General features: G+C 43.1%; 1 pseudogene across 1 annotated transcript; it reads right to left on the reverse strand.

Moving 5' to 3' along the window:
* Window positions 1-1,718: 1,718 nt before the first annotated feature.
* Window positions 1,719-15,773, reverse strand: LOC148115707 (E3 ubiquitin-protein ligase TRIM11-like; annotated as a pseudogene). Its single transcript, XR_015731998.1, has 8 exons — window positions 15,757-15,773; window positions 15,244-15,610; window positions 13,849-13,944; window positions 10,628-10,858; window positions 7,017-7,039; window positions 4,964-5,082; window positions 3,782-3,814; window positions 1,719-2,493 (listed from the first exon to the last, which is right to left on the reverse strand). The product of XR_015731998.1 is annotated as an E3 ubiquitin-protein ligase TRIM11-like (transcript).
* Window positions 15,774-16,422: the final 649 nt, after the last annotated feature.

Genomic DNA, 16,422 nt, shown 5'->3' on the forward strand with positions numbered 1-16,422 from the left:
CTTGGAAGAGCTTACATCCTACAATGATACCTTTAAAACCAACAAACACCTGTCTGTTCTTGGGAAGGACTCAACAGGTGGATCAAAAGGCCAAATTCACTCTCAACATCCGGCTGAGTGTGAGATGGACTATAACAATTCACATGTAACAGTCACAGAGTGGGAAAGGACCGTGGAGGTCATCTAGTCCAACCCCCTGCTCATTCATGCAGAAGACCTGTACTAGGGATTTGAACTGCTGACCTTTCTGATCGACTAGCTCAGCGTCTTAGCCACTGAGCCACCTAACCAGCAGCATCAAATACTGCTAATTTTGTTTTTAATTTAATTTTAATCATTAGATCAGTGGCTCTCCATGTGTAGGTTGTGAAGTCAAATAAACAAGCATTTTAACATTTCTCGTTTTTAAGGTATATAGACATTAAAAAGTGCCCTATGACAGATTTTCACACTTACGACCATTGCAGCATCCCCACGATTACATGATCAACATTCAGTCGCTTGGCAATTGGCTCATATCTGTGACGGTTGCAGGGTCCCCTGGTCGTGTGATCAACCTTTGTGACCTTCTGACAAGCAGAGTCAACGGGGAAGTCAGATTCTCACTTAGCAACTGTGTCACTAACTTAACAACGGAAGTGATTCACTTAACAACTGTGACATGAAAGATGGTGATGTAGCGTCACCCCTGAAAGGGTCGCTGGGGACCAGGTCCCCCTTTCCCTCTTACAATCCATCATGTGGCTGCCCATCCACTTGGGTCCCCCCACTTGCCCGGCTCAGCTGGACTCTGCTATCTTGTCCTCCCAGCTGGACCCTTGTGCTGTCTCCTCAGCAGGCGGATCACACGGTTGGGTGGTGGTCAGAAGTCTGGTTGGTCGTTCTTCCTCTCTCCTTCCTGCTGCTTGCTAGCCTCTCCTGCCGCTGCCTCTGCTCCTTCCTTGATTCTCTCCATCTTTCTCCTCCCTTCTCCTTTCTGTCTTTCCTCCCACACTTCTCCCTACCTTTCCCAACCCTCCTTTCTCCCCCTTTTCCCATCTATCCTCATGCATTGCTTCCCCCCTCATTCTATGGGGTGGAGGCCAGATGAGCCAGGAGGCCCCACTTCCCTTCTGTGCTCCCTCTTATGTATGTATGTATGTATGTATGTATGTATGTATGTATGTATGTATTAGTTCGATTTATATGCCGCCCTTCTCTGGAGACTCAGGGCAGCTTACAATGCGTTAAGCAATAGCCTTCATACTTTTTGTATGTACCTGCTTAGTAGGGCTTTCGGCCCCCCTAAGCGGTGTTCTTTTTTATACAAAGTCAGTTTATTGCCCCCACAATTCGGGTCCTCATTTTACCTACCTCGGAAGGATGGAAGGCTGAGTCAACCTTGAGCCTGGTGAGATTTGAACTCGCAGTAATTGCAGGCAGCTGGCAGCTAAGTGCTACTTTAACAGCACTTTAGTCCACTGGGTCACCAAGGCTCCTTGTAGTACTGTATTACTCAATGTATTACTGAATAAATTTATTGGCATAAAATTGCAAAAAAGGGAACTACAATCCATGAGACACCTACTGTATAAAATTACAATCGGTCTTACAATCAGTAATCTGATTGTTGTAGATAACCTACGCAAGTGTAAAAAGATTGACAGGTTTAGTTGCAAAGTATCTTTAATACTGATACACCTGAACACATGTTGCTAACACTGATAAAGCTCCTAGCACACCTCTTTTTTTTTTATCCAGACAAATAGAAATGATGATCAGGTTATTCCTTTATAATGACTGACCAGGGTGGCATAGAACAATAAAGGAAGCTGAAGTAGCAAAAAGCTAAGGAATCTCTGCTTTAAAGGCTTTCGGAGATCCCTGCTTGGTAAATAGGGATTTTTCAAATTTTTGTCTATGGTTATCCCTTCTTTTAGGGGAGTGTCACGCAGACGCCTTTGAACAAACAAAAAAAGGGCAGAAGGGTCTTTCCAACCAAGGAAGCGTCTGAGAATGTATGGAGCAGAGTTGCTGTCCTGGCATCAAAAAAGCTCACTTGTCCCCCTTCGCAGTTGAGAGAGATGCGGATCCTCCTGGGCTCCTCAGTCAGGATCAGGTCAGAGCGTTTTGATGAAGACATGGCCTCGTATTTCCCTAGGCATTTCCAAAACACCCAGTGCCTGGTCTGCTCATCAACATTTGTTACGTTCAGTGGCTTGCTGGCAACCCCTACAGCCCATCCTTCTCTATCTCCAACAATAACTTCCCAGAAATGTCTCCCTGTTGAGAACTTCTGACAGCCAAGGACACAAGGATAATGTCCAAATCACCTGCGCCTACATATTGCTATAGCTATCTTACATCCTGGGACAGAAGAATACTGTACAAATCTCAAGGTGTCTGAGACAAGATATTTTTCTTTAACTTGCTTAAATCCTTTAACACTCTTTAGATCCTGGGAGACATCAAGGAGGCCAGGATGGGCTGTGTCTGGATCCAGAGTTACATCCACTGTAAGGGGGAAAGGAAGGGAGGGAGGAGAAGAACAAGAATTTCAGCTGCAGGCCTGGTTTGTGTCTTCACCCCCAAGAGTTTAACCCTCTTGTGTGAATGGAGTTCAGCTTCCAAACACCCCCTCCAGGACTGGAAGACTCATTGTTTTTTTAAACAACACCTAAGCCATTGTCTTGTCAAGAGTCCTCCAACTTTGGCCACTGTAAGACTTGTAGACTTCAACTCCCAGAATTCCCCTGATGGGGCTGCTGGTGTCCAGATCTCTCTGCTCCCTTTTCTCCAAGCACTCGGGCTCTCCCACTGTCTTTGTCCCATCCTCTGTTAACTGCCGCCCTGTTCAGCGCTCCTCTGGTCTTCTCGTTCCATTCACTTAGGTTGCCTTTGCCATCTTCCAGTCCATCTGCATCCCCTTCAATGGCCACTAAACTGCACACCTTCAGGATACCTGTATTGCTCTTGGCTCCTCCCCTCAGCTCTTCATCTCTTGGCTCCACTGGTCAATTCCCCTAGTCTCTAGTCTCCCATGTGGCCAACACTCGGCTAATTGCCCCCCAGTTCCCCCATGCTGGCTGGAGAATTCTGGGAACTGAAGTCCACAAGTCTTACAGTGGCCAAGGATGAAGATTTCTGGCCAAGTCCTTCAAACACTTCATAGTGCTCCACCTCTTCTAGCCTCCCTGCACAATTTTCTTTAGCTTCCATGTTGTAGGTGAGAATAATGGGATTCGAAGAGAAGAGTGGTTGGCTTTGCCTTTAGTGAGTTGCTGGGAGGGCCAAGATTGAACAGGGACTCTACCTGGAGCATTAATCCAGATTACGCAGAGCAAGAGGCTCTCACCAATTTATAGTCAGGCAGTAAAATCAACAGAATGTTATTAGCTTGGTAGGAATTCAATGTTCCTTTCACTCCCAGGTCATATTTTCCCATTTATCCAAATATTTCATTCTACACCAAGATTGACTTCAGTTTTCCAGATTATGTAGAGAATGGAGCAGAGTGGAGCGGAATAGGAAAGGAGGAGTAGAACAGAACAGAACAAAAGCTTTATTTGGCCAAGTGTGATCAGACACACAAGGAATTTGTCTCTGCTGCATTAGCTCATATTTTACATATAAATGGCAAGTAATAGTTCATAAATCATTAAAGTTTACTGGATCATCATAGTCTTATATAGTATCTAATCCTACATTTTTCTTTTTTGTTAATCCTTTATATTTTTCTTAAAGTTACTGGCATCAGAGCTTAAAATAGCAAGGAAATCCAATTCCTATAACTCATATTTACCTTCCTGTAGTTGAAGTCCACTTTCCAGAGTATCTGGGGAAGAAAAGGGAGGAATTCAGCATCTCATCCCTGGAATTGGAGCAACAGAAGGGCCTCCCTCAGATTCCCTGGTTTGCTTTCCTTGGACTCAGATCAGGAAATAAGGAATAGGGAAAGCTACAAGCCAGAATGTCATTGGTGGCTATATATATATTCCATCAGGTATAAATATATTCTACTATATATGCACCTCAGTGGTGCAGCGGACTAAAGCGCTATTAAGTGCTAGCACTTAGCTGCCAGCTGTCTGCAATTAGTCCAAGTTCGAATCTCACCAGGCTCAAGGTTGACTCAGCCTTCCATCCTTTCGAGGTAGGTAAATTGAGGAGCCGGATTGTGGGGCCAATAAGCCAACTTTGTATAGAACAACACCGCGGGAGGGGGGGGGCGAAAGCCCTAATAAGCAGGTATATTCAAAAAAGTATGCAGGCTATTGCTATAATGCATTGTAAGCCGCCCTGAGTCTACGGAGAAGGGCGGCATATAAATTGGACTAATAAATAATAAAAATAAATAAATAAATTCCATATACAGGTAGTCCTCAATTTACAACTATTTCTTTAGTGACGTTATAGCAGCACTGACAAAAGAGCTTTATGACCGGTTCTCACGCTTATGACTGTTGCAGCCTCCCCAGTCCCGTGATCAAAGTTTGGGCACTTGGGAACCAGCTTGTATTTACGATGGTTGCAGCATTCCATGGTTCTGGGATTGTCCTCTTCAACCTTCCTGGGAAGCTTCTGACATTCAAAGTCAATGGGGAAATCCAGATTCATTTATCAACCATGATTCACTTAACTGTCCTGATTTTCTGAATAACTGGCAAAAAAGTTCATAAAATGGGGCACAGATCACTTAACAACTGCCTTGCTTAGCAACAGAAATTTTCAGCTCAACTGAGATCGTAAGTCAAGAACTACCTGCATATATTCCATTATACTTAGTGGAAACTTATTCTGCTTCCCCAGTGATCAGTGCATTTGGGTTTGGGCTACGAAGAATACAGGTAGTTTCAATTTACCAACCTAACTGAGACACTGATCCTGAAATTGATCCCTCTTTGATCCATGTGACATTGACCCAGAATCTCTCTTGGATGCTCAAAATGTCATCCAGTGTAAAACCTTGGTGGCTGTTTTTTACCTCTCAGTTTTTTCATAGTGCTTTTCAGAAGCCCAGGGATATAACTGTAATCCCGAATTGTCCACTTTGGCTCTAGAAGTAAATCCACCGGATTCTCAGATGTTTCCTTAGACTGGTACCTGGCAAGACAAAATAGCAGAATAACAGAGTTGGAAGGAACCTTGTAGGTCATCTAGTCCAGCACACACACCCCATCGGCCCAAGGAGGAGACCCCACACTGTTTCTGACAGATGGCACTCTAGTCCCTTCTTGAAAACTTCCACTGATGAAGATCCTACAACGTGTGAAGTCAAAGCTCTTCCAGTGGTTCATTCTCCTCAGTCAGAATTTTTCTCTTATTTCCAGGTTGAATCTCTCCTTGATCAGTTTCCATCCATTATTCCTTGTCTGGCCTTCAGGTGCTTTGGAAAACAGATTGACCCCCTTCTCTCTGTGACAGACCCTCAAATATTGGAACACTGTTGCTATCATGTCTCCCCTGGTCCTTCTCTTCACTAGACTAGCCATGCCCAGTTCCTGCAACCGTTATCAACCTGCCAATAGAAGAAGCTTTCTAAACCATCAGATGGTGCTTGAGGATTGGCTAGCTACAGGATCCAGTCTGGGTTGGTCACCAGAGGTTTTGTCTTCTGAGATTTCGGATTCATGCTGGAGCCCATCCTCAGGGAACTTCTCTCTCTCTCTCTCTCTCCAGAATGTCTGCACTGGGCTGTTCTACACATGGTATTTATGTGGGGCCTGGTTGTATGTGGCTTTTAGTTGTTAAGTGGGGTGTTGATGGACAGCTATGAAGTCATTGATTGTCATTTTCTTGTGTTGCCCCATCCTCGGATCCTAAGTACCGTAAGCTGGTGGGAAATAAGCAGTCCTGTTGACTGACAAGGCCCCTGTTTCCATGGCTTCAGTCAATTCTCTGGCTAGCTATTCAAATATAGGCACCATGTGCGACTCAGTGGATCCTGACCCAGAACTGCACTCATCCACCTTCATCAACTTAAACAAGAGATCTAGTAGAGGCAACTAAGTTCCAGTTTTGGGCTCCCTAATCTTCAAAATTCTTGTGAATCTCTTGGCGAAAACAATGGATTTGTCAGAGTTTGCAGCAATCCAACCAGCACCCAAGTAAATAATTCAGCAGGATTCATTTATAGAAGAAACTTCTTTATATACAATAATATAGAGCATGATGCATGTATACAATACCCATGCAGTAGAAGCCAGGACCAGAATAACCAGAACTCAGAAACACAGAAGCTATATTGCAAGGACAAAGTAACTCTTATATATATACAGATCAGTCAAGCTAAGCCCCGCCCAGGCTCCGAGCCATCTCCCGTGGCTCACAATAGATCCTGTTTGTTAGTCACCAAACAGTTCCCATTGGCTGTCTTGTTGTTATGGCTATTCCAGCTCATAATTTCTTATACACTGACATGATTGTATCTGACCATTTGGCTGATGACTAATACGGGTGAGATAGGTAATCAAAAAGAAGATGGATGTCACATTCAAATTGATCTTGATGGATTAAAGGTAATGCAATGAAATTTAATAGAGATGGATGCAGTTACAAGTAACCTTCAATTTATGACTATTTGTTAGCAACCAGTTATAACGGCTCTCAAAAAACTGACTTACAACCATTTTTCCACTTAACATTTGTCACAGTGTCCCTGTAATCACAGTTCAGGTGCTTGGCATGTATTTATGATAGTTGCATTACTTGGAACAGCCCACATCCCACAATGATACTTTTAAAACCATCAAACATCTATCTCTTCTTGGGAAGGACTCAATAGGTGGATAAAAAGGCAAATTCATTCTAAACATCTGACTGACTATGCAACCAACTATAAAAATTGATCATATCAAAAATTGAAATTATATTGTGTTCCTCAGTTATCTGAGGAAATGTCTAAAAAGCCGTGAAATACAGTACGTTATCCTTACATTAAAATACTGTGAAATAAAGAAAGACCTTTCCAAAATAGGAAAACTGCTGGCGGAGCTGCTGATCTCTGAGACTGTAAAGAAAAGCGTGGATTTACTTACTTCTTCAAGATCCTTCCAATGTCCTGAAAAATAAAGAGAGGAAGCACTGAAAAAAGCCATTTCCTAATATCCTAATATTATATTCCTTATATTCACAAAATAAATGAGTGAAACGTCTGGACAACCAGACACTAACATACATATAAAGTACTTCTATTATTTTTTTTTTTAAATCCCATTGCTCTTTTTTCCCCAGCTGTTTATCTCTTTAGGATGTGTTCTTGTTATATGTTATATATATATCAGTGAAATCACAATCCAGTAGTTTCTAAGCTTTTTTTCTTAGTCTTTTTCTTAGACTAAGGAGACTAAGATAGATCTATTTCAGGTTTATAAGCCCTCATCAGTTAGCCACACCCTCATCCCATGTATCCTCCCTGTAAAGTGGATTGTGATTTCAATGAACTAGGGCTGCATAAAAATCTTGGTTTACGTAGGAAGAACCTGGCTAAGGAGAAATACATAAACATACATACATACATACATACATACATACATACATACATACATACACACACACACACACACACACACACACACACACACACACAAACATACATATATAATAGCAACAAGAAAAGACCATTTGAAAGACAAAATAGTGCGTCAATAGGATTTAAAAATCCCCTGCATTTATGCTTCCAGAATGAAGGCACTTTGGAAAATCCAGGTGGTGATAATACTTTGGAGAAGGTGATGAGTGTTGAGTTTCTCCTTGGCCTGGAGGTTTAAGGGGAGGGGGAGACCCTACAAAGAACACCCACCACCACATCCCCTAATAGGGCATAGGAACCTCAAATGGTGAAGAATATAGAGACAGTGCCTAGAACTTAGAATCCTTGCTTTTCGCATGGCCTGCTGTTTCTGTATTACACTATGTATCCCTAATATTGGCCATTACAGGTAGTTCTTAGTGAGCATTCAAAGTTACCCCGGCACCGAAAAAAACTGAATTATGACCATTTTTCACACTTAAGAAAGTTGCAGCATCCTCATAGTCACATGATCAAATTCATGGCAACTGGTTCATATTTATGAACTGACTATTATTTAGTCATATTTAGGCTGACTCTGATTCTGGGTTTTATAATTTATAATTAATTAGTTATTTGGTTTAAAATGGGATTTTATTGTACATGTTTCTTAACTTGTGTTCGCCGCCCTGAGTCCTTTGGGAGAAGGGCGGCATATAAATACATGTAATAAATAAATAAATAAATAAATATTTATGACGGTTCAAGTGTCCCGGGGGTCATGGGATCACCATTAGTGACCTTCTGACAAGCAAAGTCAATAGGGAAGCCGGATTCATTTAACAACCGTGTTACTAATTTTACCACTGCAGCGATTCACTTAAGAATTAAATTCACTTAACAAGTTTCACTTAGCCACAGAAATTTCGGGCCCAAGGTGAGGACTACTGGTAGCCTTCATACCTTCCAGTTTCCTTTCCATAGAGATAGAAAAAGTAAAAAAACATTAATAAATAAGGAGTTGAAAAAAAGATTTTGAACTTTGTCGAGTACAGCCAGAATCTTACTTGCAGACATGGAAAGATATATCTCTCCAAAGCGCTGAGAAAGCAGCAAATTAACAGATGGAGATAGATTACAGACCCAAAAGAGAAATGAAATTTTAATGGAAGACTATGAAGTTTTAAAATATGGAAAGACCAGGACTGGAACTTAGAATACTGTGAAAATTGATTTTAATTTGCTGATAATATTGTCTGACTATTAGAAGAAAGCATATAAAGAAAAATGGATGTTTTGATCATTTGACAAATCAGCTGTTATATCTTCTGCTTCCTTTTAATGCTGGAACCTAGAGCTGGGATACCACCTATGGGTGAAAAAAGATACTATACTACTACATCAGGGATGTCAAACTCAATTTCACTGAGGGCCGCATCAGGGTTGTGGTTGATGGGGGGGGGGGAAACTGGGTGGGTGTGGCCAACTCAGTGGGTGTGGCTCACTTGATGCCACCCTCCAAACTGCTGGCATGTTTCCTCTTCGTACTGGGTAGAGATTGGGCCGAAGTTACACTGGCCTGATCTTTTCTCTTCGCACTGGGTAGACCAGGACGGCCCCACAGGCCGGATCTGACCACATTGCAGGCTGCATCTGAGCCTTGAGTTTGACACCCCTGTACTACATGGTTGGAAAAAACCTTGACAGGAAGCCAGAATTGATAAAAAGAAGGGAAACAAAGTGAAAGGTAAACAACACCTGGAAACCGTCTATTTGTTTTGTGTTCTACTTCTATTTGCTTTCTGGCTGTTTGGGAGTAACTGGTGAGCCTTTTGAAGATCTTCAAAGTAGTGTGGATTATAAACAATAGGAATTGCCCTCGAAACTGAATATTTGACTCTGTGGATTAATGAGACATGGGGAAATTTGGTGGGCTAATCTGGATTATAAATACTGTTTGATAGATCATCTTACGAGGTGAAAGAAGAAAAGTTCTTTACAAATCTGGATAACTCAGAGGGAGTAAATTGTCAGATTTTGAGGACTATAAAAATTGTGGATTCTGAGGAACAGTACCAGGACTGAGAAATTCTTTTAATATTGGCTTTTTGGTGTTCTGGACCATTGGGACATTGGGATTTTGGTGGATCATTGAGTGACTTTTAGCCCATTAAATTAAAGCAAAATGTTACAACACAGAAAAATAAATACACTTCAAAAAGAAATACTATTGAAGCTTCAATGTACTCAGGAAGCTATGACGTGGAATCATAAGGAGATGAAGACACTGATGCATGATACAGATGTGAGACTAGGAAATTCTCAGCAAAAAGACAATGAAAAATGAACAACAAATTCAGAAAATAGAGGACAAACTAGAAGAAGAGGAAAGAATAGAGAAGATAAATCAACAAATGACACAAACAGATAAAGATACGGAAGAGATAGTAAATTATTTTTTGAAATGGAACAAGTAGATTACTCTTTAAGAGGTCAAAACATAGAAGAGGACAAAGAGAATGATCTCCCAGAAGTAATGAAAGAGTTATTGATGGGTGCTCTAGAGATTGAACAGCGAGAGGTAGATGTAGAGGCAGATGAAATATTTAGACTAAATATGAGTGATGTAAGGGGATACAAGATCCCAAGGGAAGAGTATGGGGAAAAAGTCAAAAAGTCAGTAAGAGTTGAAATACTAAAAAGGGCAAGAGATAATGGATACATACAGTATACTTCTTAATATGGGATTACTTTAATAAGGGTTAGAAAATAGAGGTAGAAATTAGAAATTGAGAAAATATGTATACTGCTACATAATATATTACAAATACTACCGGTAGGTATACGTAAATGTTAGAAATTGAAAAATTATTACCATGTATACATAAACAGCATTATTATTATTAGTATTGTGTATAAAGTAAATTGACCCAGACAATACCATTGTTTCTACTTGGAAGCTGCTTTTGAACTTTGTGCTCAAGATAGAAAAAAATGAATTCTTGATGCTTGATTTTGCTTATTAGATTAATCTGTTTTTATAGACATGGCTAATAATGACTAAATATGCAAAAATAAAATGACCTCCAAGGTCCCTTCCAGCCCTAGGATTCTATGATCTCTATGATATTACCTGACCTGTAAGAGTTTGCTGGCTGGCTGCTGAAGCTTCTCTTCTATCTCCTGGATGAGATGGTCAAGGGAGCCCAGTTCCTCCATGTGCTTGGCCAAACCCTTCTCCTTTCTTGCCATAATATCCTTCTCCGTTTCTTCCATTTGAGTCAATAGAAGCTTCTCCTGTCCTTCTAACCAGAGTTGTAGCTCTCTGAATTCAGCCATTACACTTTTTTTCACTTGTTTGATGATTTCCTAGAACAAGAAAGAGAAAAAACAAAAGGCATACTTTTATTTTATTTTGATTTTATTTTAATTATTTTACTTAATGATTTTTATTTTAATTGTTATAATAATTAAACAGATCCCTTGAAGAATCCAGAAGTGAGATGGGGAAAAACCCCTTTTGACATTAAAACATGCAGGGAGGAAAGGTTTCTAAAAGTAAATGGCTCCAGTTTAAAGGAGCCTGGGTAGCTCAGCAGACTAATGCATTGTATTTAACTCCAGCTGTCTGCAATTACTATAAATTCGAATCTCACCAGGCTCAAGGTTGACTCAGCCTTTCTAAGGTAGGTAAATTGAGGACCCAGTTTGTGGGGGCAATAAGCTGACTTTGAATAAAATATACAAAAGTATGAAGGCTATTGCTTAACGCATTGTAAGCCGCCCTGAGTCTCCGGAGAAGGGCGGCATATAAATCAAATTAAAAAAAAAAAAAGATCTTTCATTAAAATTTTCTTGGCAATCTGGGATTCCAAAAAAGGAGACAGAAAAATGTTTGAATTCACAATTTTTTCAATAAGATAATATATGGTTTGCATTCAATTATTAAACAAAACAAACCCATTGTATAAAAGATGGCTCATGGGATAGGGGCACTTAACCCGTGACTCATTCAGCCAATGGTGACATCTCAGTTCCCAGGTTAAGAATAAGTTCTGTGTCCTACACCGTCTTTAGCTTCAATTTCATTTAAGTCAGAACTTGTACTTACAAACAGGCTGCCTATTATTAAAGATGGTGGATGGGGTTCTCCTGATGGATCCTGATAGGTTCCTGACGGAGCTTGGGCCATTCCCTGAGACTCTGGCTCATGACTCGACTGAAGAACTGGTGGCAGCCTGGGAAAGGGCGGCCGCCGGAGCTTTGGACCAAGTCATGTCTCTGCAGCCTCTGACCCGATGCTGATCCCGTCTGGCTCCCTGGTTTTCGGAGGAGCTGAGGGAGATGAAGCGCCAGAGAAGACGCCTAGAGAGTGATTGGAGGGCCAGCCGTTCCGAATCCGACCGAACACTGGTGAGGTCTTACATTAAGACCTACCTAGTGGCGATAAAAGCGGCGAAATCTAATTATTTCTCCACTCTTATTGCATCTGCAGAGAACCGCCCAGCCACCCTGTTTAGGGTGACCCACTCCCTCCTCCATATGAAAGTGCGGGAAGATCCCTTGCAGGAGAGGGCTGAGGATTTTGTGCAATTCCTGCATGATAAAATCGCTCAGATTTGGGAAGGTCTGGACTCCGATTGGATGGGTTCAGGGGGGGTGACGGAAGCGGGTCTTGAGAGTGTTATCTGGGAGGAGTTTGACTCTGTGACTCCTGAGAACATGGACAGGATTCTGGGGAGGCTGAGCTCTCCCACATGTTTATTGGACCCGTGTCCCTCCTGGTTGGTGCTGGCCTCCCAGGAGGTCACACGAGGCTGGCTCCAGATGATTATTAACGCTTCTTTGAGTGAGGGTTTCCTCCCCCCCCCGCCTTGAAAAAGGCAGTGGTGAGGCCCCCCCTCAAGAAGCCTGCTCTGGACCCGGCTGTATTAGCGAACTATCATCCAGTCTCCAACCTCCGCTTTGTGGCGAAGATTGTTGAGTGTGGTGGCGCAACAACTTCCTTGGTACCTGGATGAAGCTGTCTATCTGGATCCGTTCCAGTCGGGCTTCAGGCCGGGATACAGCACAGAAACGGCATTGGTCGCTTTGGTTGATGATCTCTGGAGGGCTCGGGACAAGAGGTGCTCCTCTGTCCTAATCCTATTGGACCTCTCAGCGGCTTTTGATACCATCAACCATGATATCATGCTGCACCGACTGGAGGGGCTGGGAGTGGGGGACACCATGCTGCGGTGGTTCTCCTCCTTCCTCTCCGACCGGACGCAATCTGTGTTGGCAGGAGGTCAGAGGTCGACCTCGAGGCGCCTCATGTGTGGGGTGCCACAAGGGTTGGTCCTCTTGCCTCTTCTGTTCAACATTTATGTGAAGCCGCTGGGGGAGATCATCCGTGGTTTTGGGGTGAAGTGTCATATGTACGCTGATGATACCCAGCTGTACATCTCCACCCCAGACCACCCCAATGATGCCCTTAACGTGATGTCCCGATGTCTGGAGGCCGTGTGGATCTGGATGGGGGGAAACAGACTCTGACTCAACCCCTCAAAGACTATGGCTCCCGGCTTCCCAGTATAGCCAGCTGGTACCATCGCTGGCTATTGGGGGTGAAACTCTGGCCCCCTCAGAGAGGGCTCGCAATCTGGGTGTCCTCCTGGATGCACGGCTGTCTTTAGACAACCATATGACGGCTGTGGCCAGGGGGGCTTTTTATCACCTGATCCACCAGTTGCGTCCCTTTTTGGACCGGGATGCCCTGCGCATAATCACTCACGCCTCGTCACGTCCCATCTGGACTACTGCGACACTCTCTACATGGGGCTCCCCTTGAAGAGCACTCGGAGGTTCCAACTGGTCCAGAATGCGGCCGCACGGGTGATTATGGGTGCGACCCGACGCACCCACATGACACCTCCCACCGATAGCCTCCCACCGACCAATACGCTCCCACAGAGAGGGACTCCTCAGGGTGCTGTCAGCTAAACAATGTAGACTGGCGACCCCCAGGGGGAGAGCTTTCTCTGTGGGAGCACCCGCCCTCTGGAATGAACTACCCCCTGGGATACGTATGATTCCCGACCTGTGTACCTTTCGCCGTGCCCTTAAGACCCTGCTATTTCAACAGGCTGGACTGGCGTAATGAAATTGGAATGGGGTGTTTTAAATTTGAGGGTTTTAATGTAACGGCTGAAATATTTAATCTATTTTTAAATTGTTTTAAATTTTGTATTTTCATATTGTTTTATGATGGCTGTACACCGAGTCCTTCGGGTGAAGGGCAGTATAGAAATTTAATAAATCTAATCTAATCTAATCTTTCTATTAGCTCAGAAGCTCCTAACCATTGGATCAATACTTACAAGCCTCTCCTGCAATTTTTGCTCTGTATCTCCTTTGTATGTAGCTATTTTTTCTTGTTGCTCCTTCTGAGCCTTCAGGCAATCCTCAACCTTGATCTGAAGAGAAAATACAAAGTTTTAAGGTTTTTTTCGGTAAAGGATTACATCGGAGGGAAGACCTAGTTAGAATATATATTCAATCGTCATAAATACATGACAGTTGGAAAATGTCTGAATTTTGATCATGTGACCATGGAATGCCTGCAATGATCATAAGGGTGAAAAGCCTTATGTTACTTTTTCCATTGTCCTTGTAACTTTGGATAGTCATTAAACGAATGGCTCTTAGTCGAGGACTCCCTGGAAGGGCATTAAAGTGAGCTGCCTGAGTCTCCTGGTTGCAGTCATCCCAGAAACATCACTGAGAAATTATAGTTTGGGCTGATCCAGCAGGAGTGATTTTCGGCATCTGGACTCAAGATTTTGGAGGACTCCATGACAATTTTGCTCTAGAGCAAATGCGGAAAGGGAGCTGGCAAAGGGAGCCTATTTCTCCCTACAGGCAATTTCCTTTACTAAGCAAGACAGGGACACTGCAATCGTCATAAATACATGCCGGTTGCCAGGCGTCCCAATTTTGATCAGTGACCACAGGGATGCTACAATGGTCATATGTGTGAAAACAGTCATAAGTCACTTTTTTCGATGGTGTTGTAACTTTGAACAGTTACTAAACAAGTGGCTGTAAATTGAGGACTATGGTAAATCTGTCTTCAAAGAATTGCAACCTCAGAAGATAAAGCAGGAGGTGAAGGTCTCAGGTTGGAATTAGGGAAGATTGTTAAAGGAATGACTGAGGCAGAAAGTTGCACATGATGTAATAAGACCAGTAATGAATGGTGGGTGGGACACTACTACCTAGCAACAAGAAAATTAAAGAAAGTTAGAAGGACTCTGATTAGAAAAATGTTAGCTGAGGCACATAGACATAAACTTTGGTAACTTCTACTTTATTATAATAATAAAACACAAACTACTTTTGATAACAAAGATTATTAGCATAAAATATGCAATTTATGAAAGAGGAGGGTAAAGTAGTCCAGGATAAGAGATCAAAAGAAACACCTCTCAAAGAACCAATGAGTGATTCTTAGGGTGTTGACTTCCTTGATCTTCAGTGTATAAAATTTGTATTGGTATATGGTTCGGGGTCTTGGCTCCTTTAACTGGTGAGACCCTTTTGAAGCATTTCAATAAAAGTCCCCTGAACAGGGTCTCCAGTCTGGTTCTGATTGGTATCTGCACCAGGCTAAACCCAGTTTGCTGACAACAGAGGAAACAAGTAAATAGGTCCAAGGATTGCCAGATTGCCACCTGGATGCCCCTCCCCAGCGATTCCTCCTGGCTGAGTCCTACCTGGTATTCCTGGAAAGCCTCCTCCGTAGGGATCACCCAGTGGCCCCTGTGCTCTTTGGATCAGTCGCAGACCACGCAGATGAGGGTCTCGTGGTCCTTACAGAAGAGCTTGAGGGGCTCCCGGTGCTTCGGGCAGAGGCTCCCTCCTTCCTCGCCTGGATAGCCGCCGCATTGCCTGGCCACTTCCACCAGCCGCGCCAGCTGCCGGTTGGGGAGGAGGCTGCGGGGCGCGAAGGTCTGTCTGCAGTGGGGGCAGGAAGCCTCCGATTCCGACGTCCCCCAACTGCGGATCAGGCAGTCCCGGCAGAAGTTGTGGCCGCATTTGGGGATGAGCACGGGGTCCTGGAAAAAGTCCAGGCAAACGGAGCTTTCCCATTAATCCTCATGCATTGCTTCCCCCCTCATTCTATGGGGTGGAGGCCAGATGAGTCAGGAGGCCCCACTTCCCTTCTCTGCTGCCTCTTCCCATCTCTCTCTTGGTCTCCTCCTTCCAGTCAAAACCTCCTCCTTTACCTTCCCTTCCCCCTCATGATGCACTTAAAATGGGGCAAAGCTCACTTAATAGCCGTCTCACTTGGCAGCAAAAATTTGGAGCTCAGTTGTGGTTGTAAATCGAGGACTACCTGTATTAGGTAAGTTTGGATAACTCACCTGCACCTTTGCCAACAGCAACTTGTCAAGTCTTCAGTTTAGATGCTTTGAGATGTTCCAGAGAGCTGCTGTTAGCAATCAGTGTCACCATATCAGTGTTAAGTTTCACTCTCCTTATTATTTATTTGTATCTCGCCTTTATTATTTTTATAAATACCTCAAGGTGGCAAACATATGAAACACATCTTCCTCCTCCTATTTTCCCCACAACAAACCTGTGAAGTGGATTGGACTGAGACAGAATGACTGGCTCAAAGTTACCAACTGGCTTCAGGGCTAAGGCAGGATTTGAACTCACCGTCTTCCTCTTCCTAGCCAGGTGCCTTAACCAATAGATCAAACTGGATCTGACGCCCATCTCAATATCGAAGCGTTTTGGGCTGATTACTGAATAAATTTATTGGCATAAAATTGCAAAAGAGGGAACTACAATCCATGAGACACCTACTGTATAAAATTACAATCAGTCTTCCAATCAGTAAAAAAACGTTTTTAATAAGTTTCCTATGTTCTTTGTTGTATTATTAT

This window comes from Pantherophis guttatus, chromosome 2 (genome assembly GCF_059756535.1).
Source record: "Pantherophis guttatus breed Tessera chromosome 2, ASM5975653v1, whole genome shotgun sequence".
Classification (NCBI taxonomy): Eukaryota; Metazoa; Chordata; class Lepidosauria; order Squamata; family Colubridae; genus Pantherophis; species Pantherophis guttatus.